Raw genomic sequence first — 24,117 nt, forward strand, 5'->3', positions numbered from 1 at the left:
TCAGTTATAATTCAGTATTAATATACATTAACTATTACCAATAAGTGATAATATAATATTTGTAATACAATAATTATTAAAATTATAGTTTCATAATAATATGTTTTATACTTATCATTTTAGTTCATACTTTTTCTTCTTCGTTGTTTTTAATTTTCATTTTGATAATAAACTTTTTTTATTTATAGACTTAAAAATCACTTTTAGGTCTAATAAAAACTAAATCATTCGTTTAGTATTGTTATATGTCATAAATAAGTTTCTAATTTCTATTTTAGAAGACACACTTTTTCTGAATTTTATTTTTCTACAACCTACACCCAAATTGCTATTATTAACTATTAGCTAAAGGGCTATAAAGTAGATAAAATAAATCCACAGCTAAAATATTGTTTGTAATAAAATCCATTATAGAATATATATCACTTAATATTATATACATTATGAAAAACCATAATAAATTATTCGTATGTCATTTAAAATCTCTATTCTTTAACTAAATCAATTTTACTTTATATTATAATTATATAAGTAATGCTCTTAACTTAATTGAATTAGTAATTGTGTTGACTAACGAATCATAGAGACTACAATGTCTATACTAGAAGTTAGATTTCTTGAAATTGTATTTTCATATATTATCAACTTGTATTAATAAAAAGGAAATAATGATATTTGCAGATTGGTAAAATATGTATTATAAAAAAATATATTATAAAATAAATACGTACATTTATTTCTATAATTGTTAATTTTATATTATGATTGTTGCAAAATATGTCCAATAAAATATGAAGCTTTTAAATCATTGTTTACAATTATTATTAATAATATCGATAGTTAAATAATTTATTTTGTATGTCGTATGAAAACAATTTATATGTACAAATTTCTCAACAATTGATTGAAATCAAAATGATTTAATGGAATTGAATTATATAATAAAATAGTATTCTAACTTCAATCTTATCACAAATTACCAAAGCACAAATAAAGTTAGCAAAGAGTAAAGCCAGTAAAGCAAAAACCCACATTTTAATCTGTAAAAAAGTCTTAGGTGCCTATTGCTTAAAGTGCAGCCAGAAAGATATTTTTTATTATTAATGACTTTTGAATAAAGAAATATGAATACATTTTTATTTTCAGTAATAACAACGAAAAACTGTTTACATATAAAATCATCATCATTATGAGTAAATTATACTCGTTGCACTAAAATTAAAATCTTGCTTTAGTGTATCAATTCAAGAGTAACTTTATTACTTTCGTTTATTTAAAAGATTTCATAATATATATATATATATATATATATATATATGTATATTTGTGTGTGTGATCTATGTTTTTAACAAGAATATGAATTTAGTAGTATTATTGATCTGATTGAGAGTTTCAATTTAATTATGATAGTTCATTTTGATTTTTTTATTAAATCTTTCGTTAAACGTGTAAAATTATATATCATAAATACGTGCAACACACACACACATGCATAATTTATGCATATTCAGATATTTAACTAAAATTGTTATTATTGTAATTCCATGTTAGTAGTACATGTTGAATACATTTAGGGAGAGAGACGCAGAGACTTTTAAAGAGGCTAAGCCCCTTGAATATTAAAATTCGGTGCTCAAAAATGTATAGTATTTTAGTTGAAATAATAAATCCACCATTAATTTCCTAATGTTTAGTAGACGTAGCTTGAAGAAATGATGTTATGAAGTTTAAAAAAAAATATCCAGTGTTAATATTGGGTTGTAAATAATAGATACCAGAAACCTATATTCAATATCATTAATAATTCTCATCTGTTCTGCGACATAATATGAAAAGTTATTCTCAGAAATGATAAAGATTATAAATTAGCTACAAACTTGAATCAAGATAGATTCACAATTTTTATTTTTATTCAACTGGAATGATTTTATGCATTTTACACGGTGCAAATCTTGGATAAATTCGCAATTTAGAAAAATGGATTACATTTATTGTAAATAGGTAAATCATTTTTTTTTTATATTTATGTTTAAATACAACTATATTTTACTGTAGTAATAAATGTAACAAGAATAATTATTTATTAAATCTACTTAATTTAAGAAAGAGGCCCGAAAAATGATAAATATAGGTAATATAGACATGAGATGAGATAGGTTATGCCTCATTTAACGAGTAAGTTTTATTATTTTCTATTTTTCTAATTAAACTATCGTTAAAATGTTTGTTAATTTTATTTTTATTGTCTTTTTACTTTCTCTACAGACTGCGTTTTTTATTGTGATTAAATAATATGTTTATCAGATTTTGATTTGCTAGTTAGATTTGTCGTTCCATCCTAAAATCTTCATAAAACCTTTATTATGTTTCCACGTCAACTACGCGTCTTTCCATTTGCCGATTTAAAGAATATTTTTGTATGATTTTGTGAAGAAATATTTTGTTTCTGTTGATAATTATTCATTTTGACATTGCTATAGTAATTTGATTTGGTGGTCAGCTCATGTGTGCTATGAGAAATTTCTTTTCCAATGTTGTACTGATAGTCGGAATTTTTTCATTACAGAATATTACTATTATTTTTTTATTTTTTAGATTCTGAGCGGAGCGATGAATGTATTAATTTTATCATGATGTGTGTGATTTTTTTTTTTTTTTTTGTGTCTGTCATCACGTTTTGGGGCAGTAAAAATGCTTAAATTTTTGACTTCAGTACCTCGTTCGATCAGAAAGTGAATCTAGTTGGTACTTTGGGGGGTCAAAAGTAAACTAAAAATCAAACTAAAAATTAAGGGAAAAACGGGAAATTTTACGCACACTCATTTTTCGACAAAATCGATTTTGGTTTTTGATGTAACTTTAAAACAAATGACCATAGATACATGAAATTTTCACCTAATGTTTATATAAGTATATTCTATTCACCATGCAATTTTCAAAAAATTTCGACTTAAGTTGAACTATTCATAGGCATTTCAAATTTTCGATCATTATTAGTTTTTTTAAAATTAATATCGATAAAAATTTATTTGTTAGGCAGAAAAGCTTGAAAATTTAATACAAGGCTCTTAACATATTGTTACAATAGCAGTTGAAAAATAAAAGAAATTCATAGTCACAATTTTTTTTTATAAGCATTCAAAGTTTGAATTTTGGCAAAATACGTAAAAATCACGAAAATTCACAAATTATTTTAAGCTAGAAATTCATAAAAAATTTTCTTTTTAAACCTAAGATTTAAAAATTTAATATAAGATTACTTACAAGTTTTTCAATCTTTATCACAAATAAAAATTCCACCGGAAATTTAAATTAAATTTTTATGAGCATTTGAAATTTAAATTTTTACAACTTTGGATTTTCACTTTTAGCGATTTCCTTATTTTGGTGTAACTCTAAAACAAATTACCGCAGATACTTGAAATTTCGACTGAATGTTTATATAGGCGTTTTATATATTTGATAAAATTTTCAAAATATTTAGATTTGTTTTGAGCTGTTTACTGACATTTTAATTTTTCAACTTTTTTAGTTTTTTTTTCTATAAATATCGATAAAAATTTATTTGTTCGGTAGAAAAGCTTGAAAATTTAATACAAGGCTTCTAACACATTTTAACAATAGAAGTTAAAAAATATTAAAAATCCGTAGGCACGATTTTTTTTTATAAGCATTTAAAGTTCAAATTTTGACTAAATACGTAAAAATTACGGCAATGTTCAAATTATCTTAGATAGAAATTCATAAAAGTTTTTCTTTTTAATTCTAAGATTTTAAAATTTAATACAAGGCTCCTAACATATTTTTACAATAGAAGTTGAAAAATAAAAGAAATACATAGTCACAATTTTTTTTTATAAGCATTCAAAGTTTGAATTTTTACAACATATTATGTAAAAATCACGAAAATTCGTAAATTATTTTATGCTAGAAATTCATAAAAAATTTTCCTTTTATATCTAAGATTTGAAAATTTAATACAAGGCTCATACTATATTTTTACAATAAAAATTGAAAAATAAAAGAAATGCGTAATCACAATTTTTTTTTTACAAGCATTCAAAGTTTGAATTTTGACAACATATGTAAAAATCATGAAAATTCGCAAATTATTTCAAACTAGAAATTCATAAAAATTTTTCTTTTTAAATCTAAGATTTGAAAATTTTTAATAATCTATAATATATCCTAGACATTTAAACCGTCTTCGCTCAGAATCGTTTTTTGTATACAATGATATAATATCATTGGATTCAAATTTAATTCCATCCATTACAGTAACCCACTTGTAACCTACTGTACAGCAGAGCGACATACACGACTTACCCGCTTTTTTCTTTTTTAAATACGATCTGATAATAGTCATACATTCTACTAAGTTTCTCACGAAATGTATCCATCTTAATTAAATTATAAGGATTTTCTCGCAGAATGTACTTACATTAGTAAAAGTAGCTTTTAGTTTTATTGTATTATACAAGTTCTGACATAGGGTTGGATTTATGTAAACTGTCTATGACATTTTTGTATACCCACTGCAATACCGTATTCCAAAATCATGTTTTTTTTCTAATCCTGGTTATAAAATGGTAAGTTCCCCAAACACAACTTGTCCAACCCCCTTCCTGGAGTGCTGCTATTAATGTTATAACTCCTCACCAATACCTATATAAGATTATGACATACCATAGTTCTGAAAAGATTGAGTCTGTTTGTTTTTTTTGTTGCAATTATAAATTTTTTTGATCCGTCATTGGTTTCATTCGTTAATCTTATTTCGTCTATTGTACCTATTAGTTTCTAAAATCCTTAGGTTTCACAATTTGGAGTTGTTAGTTCTATGATAAGCCCTAAACGGCCAAGCCTACACCAAACCCAATAAGTTCTAAGTGGGGCTATTGCAATGTACGTAGATTGCATTCTACGATAGGTGTGCCACTTTCACAACGCCAACAACAATTTAATTATATTATTGAATACTATACTCTGGATGTTTAAGATCCATTTTTTTTTTAGTTTTAATAATACTACACAATAAAGTAAGTTTTACACTGTGCAGTATTAAAATTTTTGTTAGAATTTGCTATTTTTATTTTTATAATAACAAATAGTGATTACCAGATATTTTTTTTTGTCATATCTAAAAGTCATATAATTTATTCCACCGTATTATTGAACAAATATAAATCTAGAGACGTCTTCCTCCCATATATAAACCTAATTTTCATAAACCTACTATTATATATATCTGAAATAGGCTAACTATAATTCAGATGCTTTAAATAATCGCAGAAGATACTTGATATATTTATGTCACATTTGTTTCCAGGATATGATAACTCTGGGTTGGGTGTACTTTAAGAAATATTTGTGTTTTTATAACGTAAACAGTTTTTTTTTTTATTATTATTATTGTTTAATTGTGTACAAAACTTGCACTCTCGGGTAAAATAAGAAATTTGCTGGGTAAAATTATTGCACATGAATAGTTTGATGAAAAAAGTCATCCATTTACCATCATTCTTATTTATTATTGGTTTTGTTTTAATATTATTAGTATTATGATTGATGGTTCTGATAATTCGATATTAATTAATCTCAAAATCACTTCAGATTTTAAGAAATTGCATTATTTAATAAGTTTTAGATCATAGAGGTATAAAAGTTAGAAAAAAGATGAAAAATTATCATACTTCTAATGGAAACATTTTGGTTCTTAATATTATATGTGATTCAGATAACGTAAATGATGACAAAAAAAAATTTGTGTTTGTACGAGTATAACTGGCTATATTCAAATACAGTGATATGGTTTTTAGTTCATTCGATTTTTCTTCTATGTCGTGACTGCATAATAATGAAGTATTTTTACCTAAATTATTATCATCTCGCACGTATATTATTTACTCACTGGATAGAGAAAAAGTTTTATGTGAAGGTGAAAGGTTATTCAATTTTGTAACTTTATTGGAATGATGGAATTGATAATGTAGCTTCAGAAATCAACGTTTTTATACTCGTACTTAACTTTTAACATACGTTTGTTGTATATTATGTTATATTTTTAAATAAAATCATAAATTCACTAAATTATATTAAAAAACTTTTTGGTGGTATATTTTAATTATCAGATTAAAAATAATATATATATAAGAACAGAATAATAATGTATTCCAAACGTATTTTTTATGACATTTAGAAAAAAAAATGTATCATATTATTCTTTAAAACAACAATATTTTTATCTATCGTTTGCTTATATTTTGAACGTGTTATAATATACAATTTTTTTTTCACAATAATTAGATTTTGTAGTCGTATAAAGTATACAATAACACCATAAACAATATTTTACAGTACTCAGTAACTCATAATTCAATGTCGTTTATGACTTCGATTTTCTTCATTTTATGAAATTCTTAATATTGCATTGGCGCAGCAATATTATATAATAACGTTTATTACTTTAAACAAAACAATCGTAAAATATCTAACTATTAGGAAAACCAAACTATGTTTGTGCTTATATTGCCTATCCAACGTGCCGCGTAAAGACTGTACATTTATTTAATACTTTTTATTAAGTTAATATTATGTTGTATGTATAATATATTATATTATTATACGTCATGTATAAGATTTTATATACCTATTCCATATATTATATATCATATATAATTTTATTTATTACTTTTTCTTGATCAATTTAATAATAAAAATAATATTTTGACACGATCTGCTGTCGTCGTAAAATTTGAATAATTAATGAAAGTGTACAGGGATTTTTATTTCCTGGTATTTTCCAGACACTTTAATATTAATTCACTTATTTATCTGGTAATATTGAGTGATATTTACCAGTTGGGCTCTTTTTACTAAGATTGGGTAGATTTAATTGCGTAGGTTATATGATTTATTACGAGAATTATATGACATTTTCCTGAGCTTTGTAAACTGAATTTAACTTGCATTTACACATCGTGCTTGTATAGTTTCAATCCTTAAACTACAGTGGCACTCGGTGATAGACCACATGCACGCACATATTGGTGATTAAAAATTAAAATATATTTTTAATTGATCTTTCTTGTGTATACTCCATAAGAGGCGACCATGCAAAAAAAATTAAGAACTGATATTATTTATAACATTACTCACATGTTTACCAAGGTACTGGTGGATAAGTCCAGCCACCTCAAGTAAGTGGCGTTGGTGCGTATTCCCTTACACCCGTAGGCTACACCTTGGCCTATGCAGGCACGATTGGGGGGGGGGGGATTGTTTGTTTTATGTGCCCCGAAAACGTATTTGGTGGTATTCCGGTCCGGCGGCGGTCTCCGGAGTCCCATAGAGCTAGATTACACTGCGTTGTTGGCTCGTCCACGTGATCGGCGACTCTTCCGCGTCGTCCTAGGACACCGGTTGGATCTGATGGCTTGGCCGCTCGTTCCGGATCGGGAGCTTACTTGGTGGGACGGCTACCACTGCTGATGGCGGTGGAGTCCACTCGGATTATCGTCGCACGGCCCGGTGGTATAAACCGCGACGGCTGGTGGCGTGTCGACTTTGTCGGAAGGTGGTGTTTTCGCTGCCGTGCCAACGTATGGATAAACACTTATCGTGATTACCATTACTTCGAAGGCGTTCGTCAATCGTCCTACGACAGAATTGAGATTCGAATAACCCTGAGCAGTGGTGGTATAGTCGGCGTCCATGGAGAGCCCTTGACGATGACGACGCTTCGTAGTCTCCGGCCTCCGCACTGTATGCGGACAGTGATGTCGGACGGTCAGGTGTTCGTACCGTCGGTCGGCTCCTGCAGTTCTACTGCTCCGGTGGTTTGGTTAGTGGTCTTCTTCGTTTTTGCCTGACAGAAGATATGCATTTATAATAGTCTTGATGTCTTGAAAGTTGGAGAATTACTGATCGTGGTCAATCGAATGCATCCGTATATAAGCTATATAAACGCCATCGACCGACCCTAGCATTGTTATGGTTGGTGGGCGTATCGGTGTTAGGCAAGTGAATGTAACATCGATCTACGGGCCGCCAGGTATCCACTATGTCATTTTTACTCGGCAATATTGCGTAAAAATACTCGTGTACGATATAATTGTTTGTGTAAATTGTGTACTTTCCAAACGAGTAATATTTGTTGGCCGTGAGAACGGCCTTTTTAAGTGTTGTATGTTTTGTACTGTATAATCAAACTCACACAACAAAATTTTTTGTTATAATATATTTACATTTAAGATACAATCGTTAATGTTTATAATTAGTTATACTACCAACTACCGATTATATATACCTATATATGAAATCTATAACAATGGCACATGGCACATTTGATATATTATGTTGTTATGGTATTATATTATGTACCTATACCAAATTAAATGTCTAAATGTGTACATATGATAAATATATTTTTTAATTTATGTATGTACTCGTACACTATGTATTAAATATTCAGCTACAAGAACTAGAAGATTTTAGCTTTAGAATTTTCCTGCAAATGGTCTGCTCTAATTTTTCTTAATTTGAGAACTTTAATACATATTTCCGTTTTATATGTAATTTATAAGCCGGTTTGTTTTTTTCTAAATGAAAAAAAACGATTAATATTCGAATTTTTAAAATATTTCTAATCCAAATACGTTGTGTTATGGATTTTAACAATAAATTTCACAGGTTGTATGCGCTGATATTTGATACTTCGTTTCTCGATAAATAATGGCAATTTTCTAATTTTGGCATTAGTACCTTATATTTGTAAGAATCCATCTGCTACAAAAACTTCTCTAATATATTTTCATAAACCATAAACTTTTCCTGAAATAATAATTATAAAAATAACAAAATTGAAATGAGTACAAAAAATAATAAATAAAAATATTTTATTTTTCATAGAATACCTATATTATTATTATTTATTTGTATTATTATTAGTTTATTACCTAAATATTTATTTAATATAATTTCATATTTATTTTATATAATAAGTACCTATAGGTATTACTATGTACCACCGGGCCTTGAAACAGCTTTTTTTATTTATTTGAATATAATATGTAGTGATGTTAAATTATGGATTGATATTTTAGGATTTTAATTATTCAATATAATCAAAGAACAAACATATAATGATCCATGTTTTTATTGCTTATATTATGTTTTGATTAGTGCATATAATAAAAAAATATTTTTAGTTTTACGTTTTAGGTTAAGATTAAATTGTATAAGGTATTTCTGTTTCTTCACACAATTCATCTAGTATTTACATAGGTAGATGTATATATTTTATATGTAGGTATAATATATATTATAATATATGCATAAATAAAACTATTTAAATTAGAATATGAAATTAAAATCACAAATTTAGTTTACAAGGAGGGTTTTGAAAACAAAATTGATTAAGTTTTAAAAGGGAACTCGCATATTATTTGTTATCATGACATTTTATTATAGTTTTAATCCAGTTTGAACCAAAAAAAATTGCACACTCACACACAATACCTAGCTATTTATTAAATGATTATTAACTAAAATTAGATACCTAATAACAGTAAAAAAAGTAATAACCATAAATTTAAAAATACATATTAAATTTATTGGTACATAAATATGACAACAATAATATTTATTTTTTTGTTTCTATAAAAAAGTTGTAGATGATTCTAAATGTTTTGTATAAATTGATGAATACTAGCAATAACTGATATCTCTGTGTGATGTATCATGAAACTTTTAAACTTATTTTCAGAATAACATAAATAATATTGAGATAGTGTTTAAAAGAACTATTAAGCTATAATTTATTTGTAATATATATTTATTTTTTTAACTATTTTAATACAAATTTAAGATTCTTTATGGAATATAAGTAGACCATATAATAAAGACTAGGTTCTATAAATTCTAAATGTTTAGACTATATATGAATTATTATGGTTTATAGATTTATCTTCTAAGGTTATAATACAAACTAGACACTTTATTATATTTTGATATAATTATATTTACTACATATTATACAAACGAACTCGAGAATTCAGTTACTATAATATAAAAAAATTCACTGTTTAAAAAAGAAAAAGCAATTCGTAAATATTAGATAAGAATCCACATAAGAATCCTTAAGCTGACTATAACTTTGGTAATCGGTTGGAACCTCTCATCATTTCTTATAAGTACCTAGTCTTATTAATTATTCTCCTAAATCTTATAGATACTTCCATGGTCAGGTTCAAAATGAACAATAAAAAACCATAACTTTATTGTTTAATAATTTCAAACATTATATTGTACTCACCTCAATTAGGTGAAAATAATTTATTTTTAAATTGAAATTGAAAACTATTTAAACGCTTTTGTTGTTGACCCATGCGGAATGTATATAACTAAATATAAACATAACACCCCTATAGCTGCCACTATAATGCAATTAAAGCAATTGGAGATTTTGTTGCAGTTTTTCGAAGACTTTTGTTTGGCTAAAATCCAGTAATCGGTAAGCCGGTGTATAATAGTCAGGCAAACATTGTGTTATCAAAGCGTTTTAGTACTGTACAAAAACATTATGGTATATATCAAAATTTAGTTTCGTAAAGCTTTCAAGTCATGACAGTTGTAGAATACAGAGGCCAAACTATTTCCACAATTTAAACATAACAAAGGCGATGAACTATTTTAGAAGATTGTAGGTTCCTCTAAATCCCATCAGTTAAATCATTTATATAATTGTTTAATTACAAATGCTTATGGTATACCATGAGTAAAATACCGCTAAAGTTTAAATATAACCAGCCACCCAGGTGATTATTCCTAGATCTGGTACAAAATAAATTCAATAGTATTGTATATTTTTATGTTCACAAACTATATATGATAACTTACATACGTTTTTGTCATGACATTATTTTAATGTGTTTTAGAATGTAATATATTACTTTAAATTTATGTAATTTATAAAAATTAAACTGTTCAATTTTTATTTCTTTTATTAGTATTAAATTTATTCTTAAAATACAACATTATTTATGGCACATGAAACAAAAAATTAATTAATTAAATAATGCACTTACATACTTACAATAATAAATTATGAAAATTAAAATACTCGTATTTTTTTAGGATAAACATCACATATTATAAATTTTACCCATATTCAGTATCCCAATCAATGGAAATCGTATAATATATACTAAACTAAATTCTAATAATTTTAATTAGGTTATTTTATAAATCCAGCAGTGAAAAATAAACATTTAATAATAGAAGTTTTAAATTTAGCAACAGTTAAATAGGTGTGCATTATAATTTTAAATATGATTGATAAATAAATGAAAAGTAGTTTTTCAAAATATTGAAGTACTTATTCAAAAAACATAAATTATGTATGGTATTAATTTATAAATATTAGTTTTGTTAACTAGTTCAAAGATTTATGTTTTTGAATAATATATAATTAAAAACATTAATTATAAGTTATAACGATCGAATACTAGTTAAAAATGTGTAAAAGCGTATTTTGCTCGTACAATACTGACATGTACATCTGTAAATCTAAATAAATTAAATATTTTAGACAGCAGCATATCAAAGTGGATTCTCAAACATGGATTCTGTGGCACGTGGCAATTGATATACGTATTTTGATGAATCACATAAAATAATTACATCGGGACTCTGGTATTAATTCAATAATAAATTGTTACTACTATTATTTTGTGTTATGTTTGTGATCATGATACTGAAACATTTTATTGTACATGCAAGTTTATACTTAGCCTATACTTGGATAATAATTATCTATCATTTAGATTGTTAATATTCTTAGAATAGTGTAAGAAGAATATTAAAACAAATAAAATAAACAATGTAGACAAAATTCAGAAACACATCCTTACATCTTATTTTTGAATTTTTTAAACTGATAAAATATAATCTATGATATTAGTAAAGTAAATTGGGATAAACTATACCTATCATAGTATTGTGTCTATGTTTTTGTCTGTGTATGCAATCAACAGTAGAAAAAACCTTGTTCAGATGCAGAACATTTTAACATGAGGTGCTCAAAAAAAAAAAAAATTGGTAGGTAGTATATGATAACATTTAAAACATATTTTGACTCATTTGAAGTGATTTATAGTCACATTTATCATATCTCTGGTCGAATTTCAACATTAGATAGGTGCAATCGTAGTATCAGTGCTTGTCACTTCTCTCTTACATTTCCAACAGGTATATTCTAATTTTAGTATCTTAACTGCTTTACAATATGTGCAACATTGTGTTTTGGCGTCACTCTACTTAACAATATATTTCCAATTTATAATTATTTACCTCTACTATATATATGTGTAGTAATTGGTACGAAAAAAAATACTTGCATATTAATATGATGAGAAATCTTCGATTTTTTTGATAGAATATTGTTGATAAAACATTTTTAATGAGTCAAACAGCTTTGAACGGTATACAAAGTTTCCCATAAATGTTTTTGTTGATTTAAAAAAAAATGTATGTGCAAATCCACTATAGTTTTTAATGAGCGTTTAAAATTATAAAATTAAAAAAAATCGTCGGAATAGTGAATATTTGCAAATTATTTTCCATTTAGAAGTTTAGAATTTTTTTTTATATAAGACTTGAAAATTTGATTCAAAATTAATCTGAAGCTTATCTAACTAAATATTAAAATTAAAATTAAAAGAAACTTATATTGAGCGTTTGAAGTTTAAATTTAACATTATTGAAATATACACACAAGTCTAACGAATCATAGCCATAGGTATTAATAACAAAATAAAAATATTTTTACTTTCTTAATTAAGTAAAACTTAATGTACTCGTGGAAAAGTAAATACTTATTTCATATTTTATTTTAAATAAACCATTATTCAATTTGGTGTGATTTTCTGACTATTAAATTTAAAAAAAATAATCTATTCGATTACCTATTTTAACATTTAAACATACCTGATATAATATTACACCATAAAAATAAATATATCTTTTTAATCAAATTATACTTATATCGGAATTTTTGTTAGTCAATCAGTATATATTAAACAACATACATAATATTAGTTATACTATTAAAGTGAAAAAAAATATGTTCATTCAACTTTTTCAATGTTTTTTTTTTTTTTTTTTTTAAAGCATTCTCTTGTAGTTTTTTTATTCTTTAAATTTATATATCACTTTTATTTCCAAAACATTTTACAAAATTAAAATTAATTTCAATAAATATGTTTCATCATTTAAAATTGACTTATGATATGTTTGTTACTATATAATGTATAGATATTTGTATCGGGTGGCACCATTTGTATCAATGAGAATACGAAGGTTAAAATATATTTTTATGAATAGAAAACTTAATATTAAAAAATTATAGTTTCTTAACTTTCCTTTAAATATATAAACATATCTAATGTTTATCTTGTTTCTTGTTTTATCTAGTAGACATCTGTTAACATAATTTTAATATTCGTTTATCAAATATCTGTATATATTATTGAAATGACACGATTTCGAAAAATAATTATATGGCACTACTGGGTTCTGGATTATTTTTATTATCAAATATATTTTTATAGAAACAATTACGTTGCTTCAATAACCTAAAATGTAACTTCATTTTGGTAGTAACTACATTTTCTATTAATATTTAGCAAGTTGATTTTAAAACCAATCTTAATTCATATCAAATATAAAGTAAAACATTTTGCCATAAAATTTCATCAAAGTTAGTAGGACATAGTAACATACTATTTCATTCGACGTAGTAAGTTCAATATGAAGGTGGTGGACGATGAATTCTGAATAGATACCACAAGGGACGGGACGTAACGTAAATAAAATAATCTCATCTTAACACGGTGGATGATAATAGGAGTTTCCGTACTCTGAACGACCAGCACATTGTTAAAGGATTTGATTTTACGAAAACGTGACGATTATACGTATAAATACAACGACAGACGTGCGTTGGAAGTGGTTTACCATGACGGAAATACTCATTAGGTACGTTGAATACGGACAGGCGAGGTGATAACTGGGTGGATAAGTACATGCACTCGCTGCCACCCACACTTCCTGGACAAGAAACGTACAGTCAACGATAGAAATAAAAATAAAAAACTGCGAACAACTAAAATGACTATAATAGGCTAGGGGTTGGCAACTGTGATACATAAATCTTAAGCTTACCATCGAAAATAGCTAGTTCATTTCTTAAAAAAGTATTTAGTTTTCCTAATTACGTAGATATGTATAGATAATAATAATTATGATGCAATGCAATAGTAATTATTATGCTATTATAATAATATAATATACATTGTCTTACAGTGATGTTCTCCATGATATAGTATGCATATTCACGGTACAAATGTTGATTTTATACAAATATTTTATAATTTCTAATGGATATACACTATATATTGTATACTGTATAGGAATTATTAATTTTGATCCATTGTCTTTTGACTAAAGTTTTAATATTTTACCTAATCTGAGATTATAGCAACTAATATTTACGAAATCTTGTTAAATAACGCTATCCGTTGTTGAGCAATAATCTTAGCTAAAAATCAAACTTAAATATTGTTATTGATAGTCTAAAAAAAAAAAATCCATAATCGGTAAAATTTTATTATTGATATAATATTTTATATACATTTTTTATAATATTACAGTTTGAATAAACGATGAAAATATTATAGATTTTAGCCATAACATAACATGTGCTTATAAAATATAAGGTACCAACTCTACATCTTGTCTATTTATTAAGATCTTATCAACAATCGTTTTTTAGTCGAATTTTATCATCATTTTCCCTATTTTTTCTAAGAATGATAACATTAATATACTCAGCTATATGTTTTATACTATAGTTATACCAACAGATGAGGAACATAAATTTTAGATACATTCTGTTAAGGGTACTCTGGTTATATTATCTGCAAAAAAATAACTCCCAGTCAATAAAAATATAAAAATACCTGTGAACAGTAATTTATATGCTGTATATAGTTACTTTACGTCAGTTAAGTTTTATTTTTGTTCTCGTCCTTGATAATGCTGGCCCAAGATCGAACCTGCAATGCCACCGTAAAATCTAGATGGAATGCTTAATAATTTGATCTTAGCACGTGCAGACGTTATTATGTCGGACGATTTCATGCATCCCATCCATATTCACTATATTATACTCACAAAGTGAGCCAAGCTAATTAATGTTTTGAAAATAATAAATTATTTTTCATTGTTTTTAATTTATTTTTTATTGAATTGATTAATAAAATAAAATGAATTTATAAAATTTTCTTTTGGTGGGTATTATTCATAACAACTTATAATAGTTATACATATACACTAATACTAACTAATAATAGATAAACTCGTCAATCACACATATTTTTTTTTTTAGACAACACATTTCTAAAAATGTTGGCCCGCGATGCCAAAGCGTATATCAAATTTGGCCCGCCGTAAAAAAAGGTTGGAGACCCCTGATGTAACATAATAGTGGCTATACAGAATTTAATTTCTTATTATGATTCACTATACTAGTGACTTGACATTTAAAAATCCACTTGTCTAACAACAAATTAAAGCAATAATTTAAACTTTAATCTGGCATTTGAGACAATATAAAATAACAGCTCAAAACCCTCATATAATCAAATTTTTATAAGAACTGACATACTTCTGTGGTATAATATGATATAATTAAATATCACAGTTATTATGGAATTAGTTTAATTATATATCGTATACGTGTAGGATATGCATTAATTGAAATTTATTCTAAATAATACAATGTTCAGTTTATTTATATTGAGAATTTGTTTACATTTTAGTACTCAAATTTTACTTTTTATATCCAGTGAATTTTTTAAAAGTATACATAACCATTTATTACGATTTTGTATTTTTTTTTTAATTTGGGTTATAGATAAAATAGTTTATTTGTCATAATATAATATTATTTTAGTTTTACCAGAAATAACTTTCTTGTAATTAGTGCAAAATGATTGTCAGTTTCTGAGTAAAATAATATATTTAACTGATTGAATACTATATTAATGCTTTATTTCTGTACACATTTTATATTTTATGAAACAATAAAAATAAGTGAACAGTAAATATTATAATTTATTATGACACAAGTTTAATTATTCAGACATAAATAGAAATATTATACTATTACTTATTTAATAATATATCATAATGCGATGGAAAACAATTCAAAAATATTATTGTTGCCTGTTACGTATTTACCTACTTAAACTTAATTAAATTTATAATAAACTGTACACATATTTTATAAAAATGTCTTTTATTCTAATAGGTTTTTTTTTTTTATTGAGTTTCACTCTGACATTCATTTTGTGGAATTTTAAATTAAAATAAATAGATATATGATGCACGATGTTTAGTTGAATGATCATAGCCCATTGAGTCTTTAAGAGTTTAAGAGGATTGGTTCTTATTTCTATACTAATAAAACCTATATGGATATATAGTATATTATATGCGTTCCAAGACACCAATTATTGATAATATACGGTGTGAAAAGTATCAAGGAAATAGATTTTTATTCTTTTCATCGACATTTTCAATTATCAATTTTCTTCTTTTATTTAAGATTTAAAAGTGATCCGTAATGGAAAATCTGTCAGATGTTAAATATTTAAAATTATTTTAATTTTAAAGGCACATTATATGTTTTGTGCGTATCACTATGCCTAAAAACGGTTTCACCCACCTCATTAGACTTCTGTTTACGGATTTATGAATTATGAATTATGATAAAGAGTTATAGTGTATAATTAGTACGAGAAGAACTCCGAAAACATTATACATTTGGACATAATTAAATAGAATTTTAATAATTGTTAATTATTTCATTTGGTATAGTATTATATTATTTCATCAGATTACTATTCGTGATCGCGAACAGTGAATACTGAATGTAGTTTATATTAACCTACTAATTAATAACTATAAAATTAACGCATACAATATGATAATTATAATCAAAACAATGTAGTTGTGAAAAGTCTGACTTAACTATAATTGGCATTTTACGTTAATAAGTTTAACATAACTTGAACGAGATTGTTTTTTATTGTCGTATTTGTCGATACGCACTATACCGTCGTGTTGGAAATGGTTTTGAACACAAAGAGGACATAAAATATAAAACGTATAATCTAGGGAACAATAAAATAATGCTTCAGTCTCTAGTTATCGATTTTTTCGAGATTTATATCAGCTAAACAATGTCGAAAAACTGCAGAAACCACCAAAATAATGATATTAATTAAATTATTACCACATAGTTGTGTTGTTTATTGGCTGCATTGAAGCAATTGAATGGAAAATATATTTTATTTTATTCTTAAATTGGAGCCATTTATTCATATATATGTATATTGTATATAATTATAATATTACAGTCATTGTATAAATACAATAATAATGTAGTATATTAAAATTATAAGTTTTAAACATCATCTAGTGTTAAATAAGTATGCAAGCAGTATACTCGTATGTGCCATAGTGTCATTAAATAATTATATATGAAATGTCTAGTATATTGTATACGAACATCAATTTTCTTAGTGAACACCTTATATGATGGGTATATAATATAAAATATTATTTGCCTATGAATTAATTTTATAAACATAAGAATATTATAATGTTATTGCCTGTAATAATAGACACTTTTGAAAAATTATTTCCTTATCATGATACATATTAGTCAATCATAAGATAGGTATAGTAAAAAAATTAATATTAAATTAATATTAATTAAAATCATAATGAAATTGAAAAGAACATTTTTTAAAATTGCATATTATAATAAATTTAAAGATTTTAATTTTTGATAAATAAAGTGAATAAATTTTTTTTTCACTTTTTATACATTCAATAGAAAATAACAAAAATCTAAAACAATAAATTGCAATGCCTAGCTCTAAAAAAGGATCACAATCAAAAAGATTTATTTTTGACTGAATTAAATATATTATGAATATTTTAGCCACCTTTATGAATTAAAAAACAAATAAATATTCAATTCAGTAAGAAAAATATGTTATTTGTTTATTTAATAAATTATTTATTTATACTCTTTATAAAGTTTAGGTATAAATTAGTAAAAAGTAACACTCTTTTACATATTAAGCTTAATTATTCGAATTGATACGGAAAAAATGAACTACAATAAAATATGGAGCTCATTGTATTTCGATTTGAATGTAGGTACCCCCTTTCCGAAGTAGATTAACTTTTTATTGTAGACAAATCCATCATAATTTAAAAGTCAATACCGTTAACAAACTGTATAGTATTTTTAATAGGTTTTCAATGAAAAAAATTAAGCGTGGCGTAATCGGGAAAATTATAGTATTGCAATAATTTATCCGGAGATTGATTTATATTCCTTATAGATAAATTTTTGTGACAAAAGTGAACGTTTTGCAAGAAGTTTTTATCAGTAGACTTACACATTTGGCTTACAAATTTATGATAATTATTGACATATTTTAATGATTAGTACTTGTGTAGAAGGAAATTAAAAAAATATATATACTTGATCTCTTCCGTATTGATCATTCAACTCACTACTATGTGTCATTTTAATAATAAATAATAATTTGAACTGAGTCATGAAGTGTTCAACGTGTTTATAGACTTATAGTGTATACTAATTTATATATAGATTGAATTAAGTAACAAATGTTGCAACAGCTTAAATAAGTTTTAATTTTTCAAAAATTTAACAAAGTATAGAAAATAAATAACACAAAAGTAGAAAGTTTTAAGCCCATAAACATTTAATATGTTTTGAATTGAAAATAATAACTAAAATCGTTAGAGGAAAAGTTGTTGTTTATTGTTTAAACATCCAGTTTCATTTAAAAATGCCACTACAGCACTACATCTATTGTGATTTCAATGTTATAAGAATTCTTTAAGACCGACTTATAGGTTATGAAAAATATTGTATTTCATTTTAAAGGTATATCAATGTAAAATTAAACATGTTATAAATACTTAACTATAAAATAATTTGCAAATTTTCATGTTTTTAACGAATTTCGTTTTAATCTTAAAACATATGAAAAAAAAATGTATTTATTAATATACACAAGGTGACCCGTGAGGATTTTCCCATTGCGATATCTTACGAAATGATGAAGATATCAAAATTCTGATTTTGTAATAAGACTCACGGGGATAAGAACTACAATTATTTCATTTTTAAATTTATTTTAATGTTTTGATAAAACATTTTTTTTTTTTTTTTTCTGTGGCTTGGTGAGGCGCGGTCGTACGCTCAATCTGCGGAAACGCACTGAGCGTACGTACCGGCCGCAGTTGCTAGCTCCCGGATGGGTGACCACCCGGGATTTTTAGCAACATATCCTTGCCACACTTACACAAACACGTGTTACAACCCTACCCAATTAAAAACCTACAAACAAATATACAAAAATAATCTCTACCGTACCACCCCACACCCAATGGCCTATGTTGCCGCGGGTTCTCCTTACAAAAAAAAAAAAAAAATTTTTTTATTTAATCATTTCCAAAAAAATGTATGATAATTGATAGTCATTTTTTAGTTTATTTTTCTGAAAATATATACGTTTTAAAATTTTATTTTTTCATTAATTTCTTTTTTAGTTTCGAGAAAAATTGAGTATTATTTAGCACTGTAGTGCTATCAAGCATGTGACCCGTCGCGCTGCGCGTGTTCTGGTACTGCCGCCCAAACACTTTCAGTGTGCCTAGTTATATTCATATTTTATTTCTTCAAAACTAAAACAAATATTAGAAATCAGGAAATTAGTAAAAATAAGAAACTTCAATATTTTCAAAAACATAAACTACAAAATGCCTATCTTCAATTTTTTTGGAAATAATTAAATAAAAAATATATTTTTAAATTTTTACCAAAACATTAAAATAAATTAGAAAATTATATAATTATAGTTCTTATTCCTGTGAGCCTTATTACAAAACCAGAATTTTTATATTTCCATTATTTCATGAGATATCACAATGGGTAAATCCTCGCGGGACACTGTATTTATACAATTTTGGAAACTTATTGTTAAATTATTTAATTAGTTGACTAATTATAATTATATTATTTATATATATATATGTATTTAATTAATAAAATATGTATATATATATTATATAATCAATATGTACCTATTAAAAAAAGTTAAATTTTCCAAATATCTATAAATAACTCAAAAAGAACTAACATTACTAAAATCTATGTCGTCATGTGTATAAGTATAAAGGACTAATGTAAATATTTGGTGAATATTTAAAGTCTCTACGGTTGTACGATATTGAATTGAAACAAAATTACAAAATAAATTATGTATTTATGTCAAAAACTAATATAGCATAAATATTTCCATTTTCCGTAATTGCTTTTATTTTTTTGAAAAATACCGAGCATTTTTAATTTTTTCCTGGTTTTACATGACGTAATACATATTTTATTGAATTTTAAATACATTTGTATTATATAATATGTAATTTGTAACAATAGTTTTTGAATACAATATCCTTTGAATAGACATATGAGTTTTTGTACAAATATTATAAATAAAGTATTTTAGTTTGTACTGAAAAACTGCTTAACGAGTTAATTTATTACATTATCGTATATAAAATGTACATAATTATATTGAATTTCTACATTATTCATATTTTATGCAGACTAGTCTCAATTTTCTCTTTCTCCCATTCACAAAAAAAAAAAAAGTTATATTTAGACTATATAACTATTTTTTTCAATACTGGTTTATAATTAACTAATATACAATTATAAATATTGTTATAAATTTATTATTTAACTATAACTGAAGTTTAGCAAAACGTATTTTCATTTTATATTTAATAGTTATATATAATGTTCGATTGATGATAATCTATTGAATGATGTAATATCGACAAATTAATATTGAACCACTTCAAGATTTCAAATAATATAAATAATATTTATCTATGATAAATTGAGTTATTGGTCTGATAAATGGTTATATTAGGTACATCAAATGGTACGTTATAAAATTAATATGAATAATTCTATCTTATTTATTGTACCTGTATAAATAAAACAGAATATTCTGTATATATAAAAAAAAAAAAATACATTCAGTATTAATTTAAAAAAACCATATTACACATAATATTTTGATACATTGATAAATATCCATTTTATTAAAAAATAACTATAAGTATAATTTTTAAATTCTAGAAAACTGAAACAGTCAAATCCGTGAAACGACAAAACGTAAATTCAATTCAATTGGTTGCTGACGAGCGTTGATGTAATTCATCCATCCGTTGCTACTAAACATCGTTTTAATTTTTTCACCCAATCAAAATTATACATGTCTCTGAGCAATTTTGTTCCAGTAAGAAATTACTGGAGAAAGCATTTACATTCGTCAAAGACCAAATACTTCATCAACCATAAAGGGATTAATCAAAAAACCAAAGAATAAATTAATTTTGCATAGTCTGACTATACAATAAACATGATATTGCACAGTTATATATAATAGTAAATTCATTATGACATACTATAAATGATTAAAATTATTTGATGATGTTGTTTAAATAATATAATATTCGTTGTATGCAAATATCAAATATTTATGTCTCAATATTTTGATCGACTGTTGTGTATATAACCATATCCCGAATAAACACAAGTTTTGGAATGCCACTATCGCATTCAAAATCAAGAAAACCATCTGACTTTATACAGTTTTCACTCTAAATGTCTAAATGTTTCAGGTCAATGGTCAGAACGAATGATATTATATTAAATTATTAAAATACAGTGCAGTACATGTAAAATGTACAATAATGTACATTGTAGAGTGTACATCAATCGAGAACATCTGATCATATTACATTGAAATTTGTCATAAATTTGTAATACCTACACTTTGTGTAATAATTATGTATATCCATAATATACAATAATATATATATAATAGAAAATTAGTTCAACCACTTTAAAATGTATTATCACATGCCATTTTTACAATGTAGTCAACATAGAACTAGAAGTAAGCCAATATTTTTAGACGTTTGCAGCACATTATATCATATATCCTAAAGTGTTATCAAAATATATTGAGTTAAACATTTTATCATGTGAATAAGTGGAGGAATATTTTAATGGGTACATCAACATTATCTAATTATCCCATAATATGATGATTAAATCATTAAGAATATATACTAGAATAGAATAAATTTTATTCTAGTATAGTGAAAGAAGTAATTAGGTATGTAATGAAATGTGGTAAGAAAAATCTAAAAACAAGAAACAAACCATAACGGGTAGTTGCAGTCGTTAGTTAAAAGAAAAATTGAATTGTATATATGTAAATAGTAAATAGATAGGTATTAAAAAAGAGTAGTTTATTAAGATACTAATTAGAAGTTTGCGATTTGAATGAGTATGATTGGTTTTTAGAAGAAAGTTTAAAAATATTATATAATTGGGATTAGGCAATTTTTACTTATTTCAAAAAAGAGACAAAAAAAATAAAGCAGTTTTAATTTAAATCTTATTACTAATATGAATATGGTAATATATGTATAATATGATATCTTAAACGTATATATTTTGATATGTAGATGATTATATTTTAAAATAAGTAATCCGTTTTCAAGTTTTTATTTGTTTAATTCTTATTTTTGTTAAAATAAAATAAAACATTAAAATATTATTAAGAAAGAAGCAAAATTAAAACAAAATATAAAATGTAACCAGCTAAAGTATTACTGATAAGCATATAATAAAGAAACATATTTGGAGCAATATATACAATACTAAACAAAACGCGCATACACAATGCCGACAAAATACATTGTTGAAATTCAAGTCATTAATTACGCTCTGTTACATTTTGATTTCTACAAATACATCTGAAAATATTTATTTTTGAATGAAAAAAGAAAGCCCCATTGTTATAATTTTTTCTTCTGAAATTAATAATTTTTAATATCAGAATTTATCAGTAAAATCTAAATGAATAAAAATTTATTACAAACATATTTTTTTTTTTACAACGGACAAATACTTAAATTAGCTTTATTAAACGTATTATTTTTATTTTTTTATACGTTCTATTTATAAAAACAATTGGCACGAATGTTAACTGAGTAATAGATGAATTTAATAAATATCTACATATGTAACAACATATTTAAAAAAAAATAAATACTATCTAACAATATAAAAGGCTTATTGAAATAATCATTAATTCCAAATTCATATTTTATAATAAATTTATAGTATACATTTTAATATTTTTTTGGTATTCAGTATAAAAATATTAAGTTATTTTTATAAATATTGATAAAAAATGTAGGTACTTGACTGAAAATATCAATAAATTGATAAAATATCATAGTTTGCTCTTTTAGTTCTTTAATTTAAAAATATTTAATATATTATAAATGTGTATGTGTTTTTACTCAAGTTTTACATTTTTGAATTTAAAATACTACAAACAAAAACAAGATATTCTCCAATTTTAGATAAAAATTATAATTAGTTTATATGCCTATATATATATATATATATATTATATAACCTTTCAATAATTTTCTATTAATTATTTTATATAATATCTTTGTTAACATAGAAACAATATTCAAAACTTGTAATTAATTAATTTTATATTGTGAACTTTAAATTAAAAAATTAACAAGATCACTTCACATATTAAGAACGTAGGTACAGAGATGAGTTTGTAAAATTAATTATTTGGTACGTTTAATGGTGTAATATTTTTTTATTGAATGGAATTATTACAATACCAGTTTAAACCATTGAAAAAGAACTTACTTTATTATTATTTTGAGTGCTCGTTTTATTAATTTAAAGTTTTCTATCGATTAAGCCGCCAAAAAATTATAATATATTTGAACTCAAAGTTTTAGACGCTACCTAAAAAGCACACGAGTTATGGAAGTATAATACAATAATATGAAATTCAAAGACTAAGAAAAAGTTGGGGTATCAATGAT

General features: G+C 24.9%; 1 protein-coding gene across 2 annotated transcripts in view; it reads left to right on the top strand.

The window, feature by feature from the left end:
- The window catches only part of LOC107164231 (limbic system-associated membrane protein-like), a 147,634-nt gene that overhangs the window by 21,465 nt on the left and 102,052 nt on the right, over positions 1–24,117 (top strand). The gene's annotated exons all lie outside the window — the stretch shown is intronic.

This window comes from Diuraphis noxia, unplaced genomic scaffold, assembly GCF_037042655.1.
Source record: "Diuraphis noxia isolate RWA-SAM2 unplaced genomic scaffold, SU_Dnox_SAM2 contig0003, whole genome shotgun sequence".
Lineage (NCBI taxonomy): Eukaryota > Metazoa > Arthropoda > Insecta > Hemiptera > Aphididae > Diuraphis > Diuraphis noxia.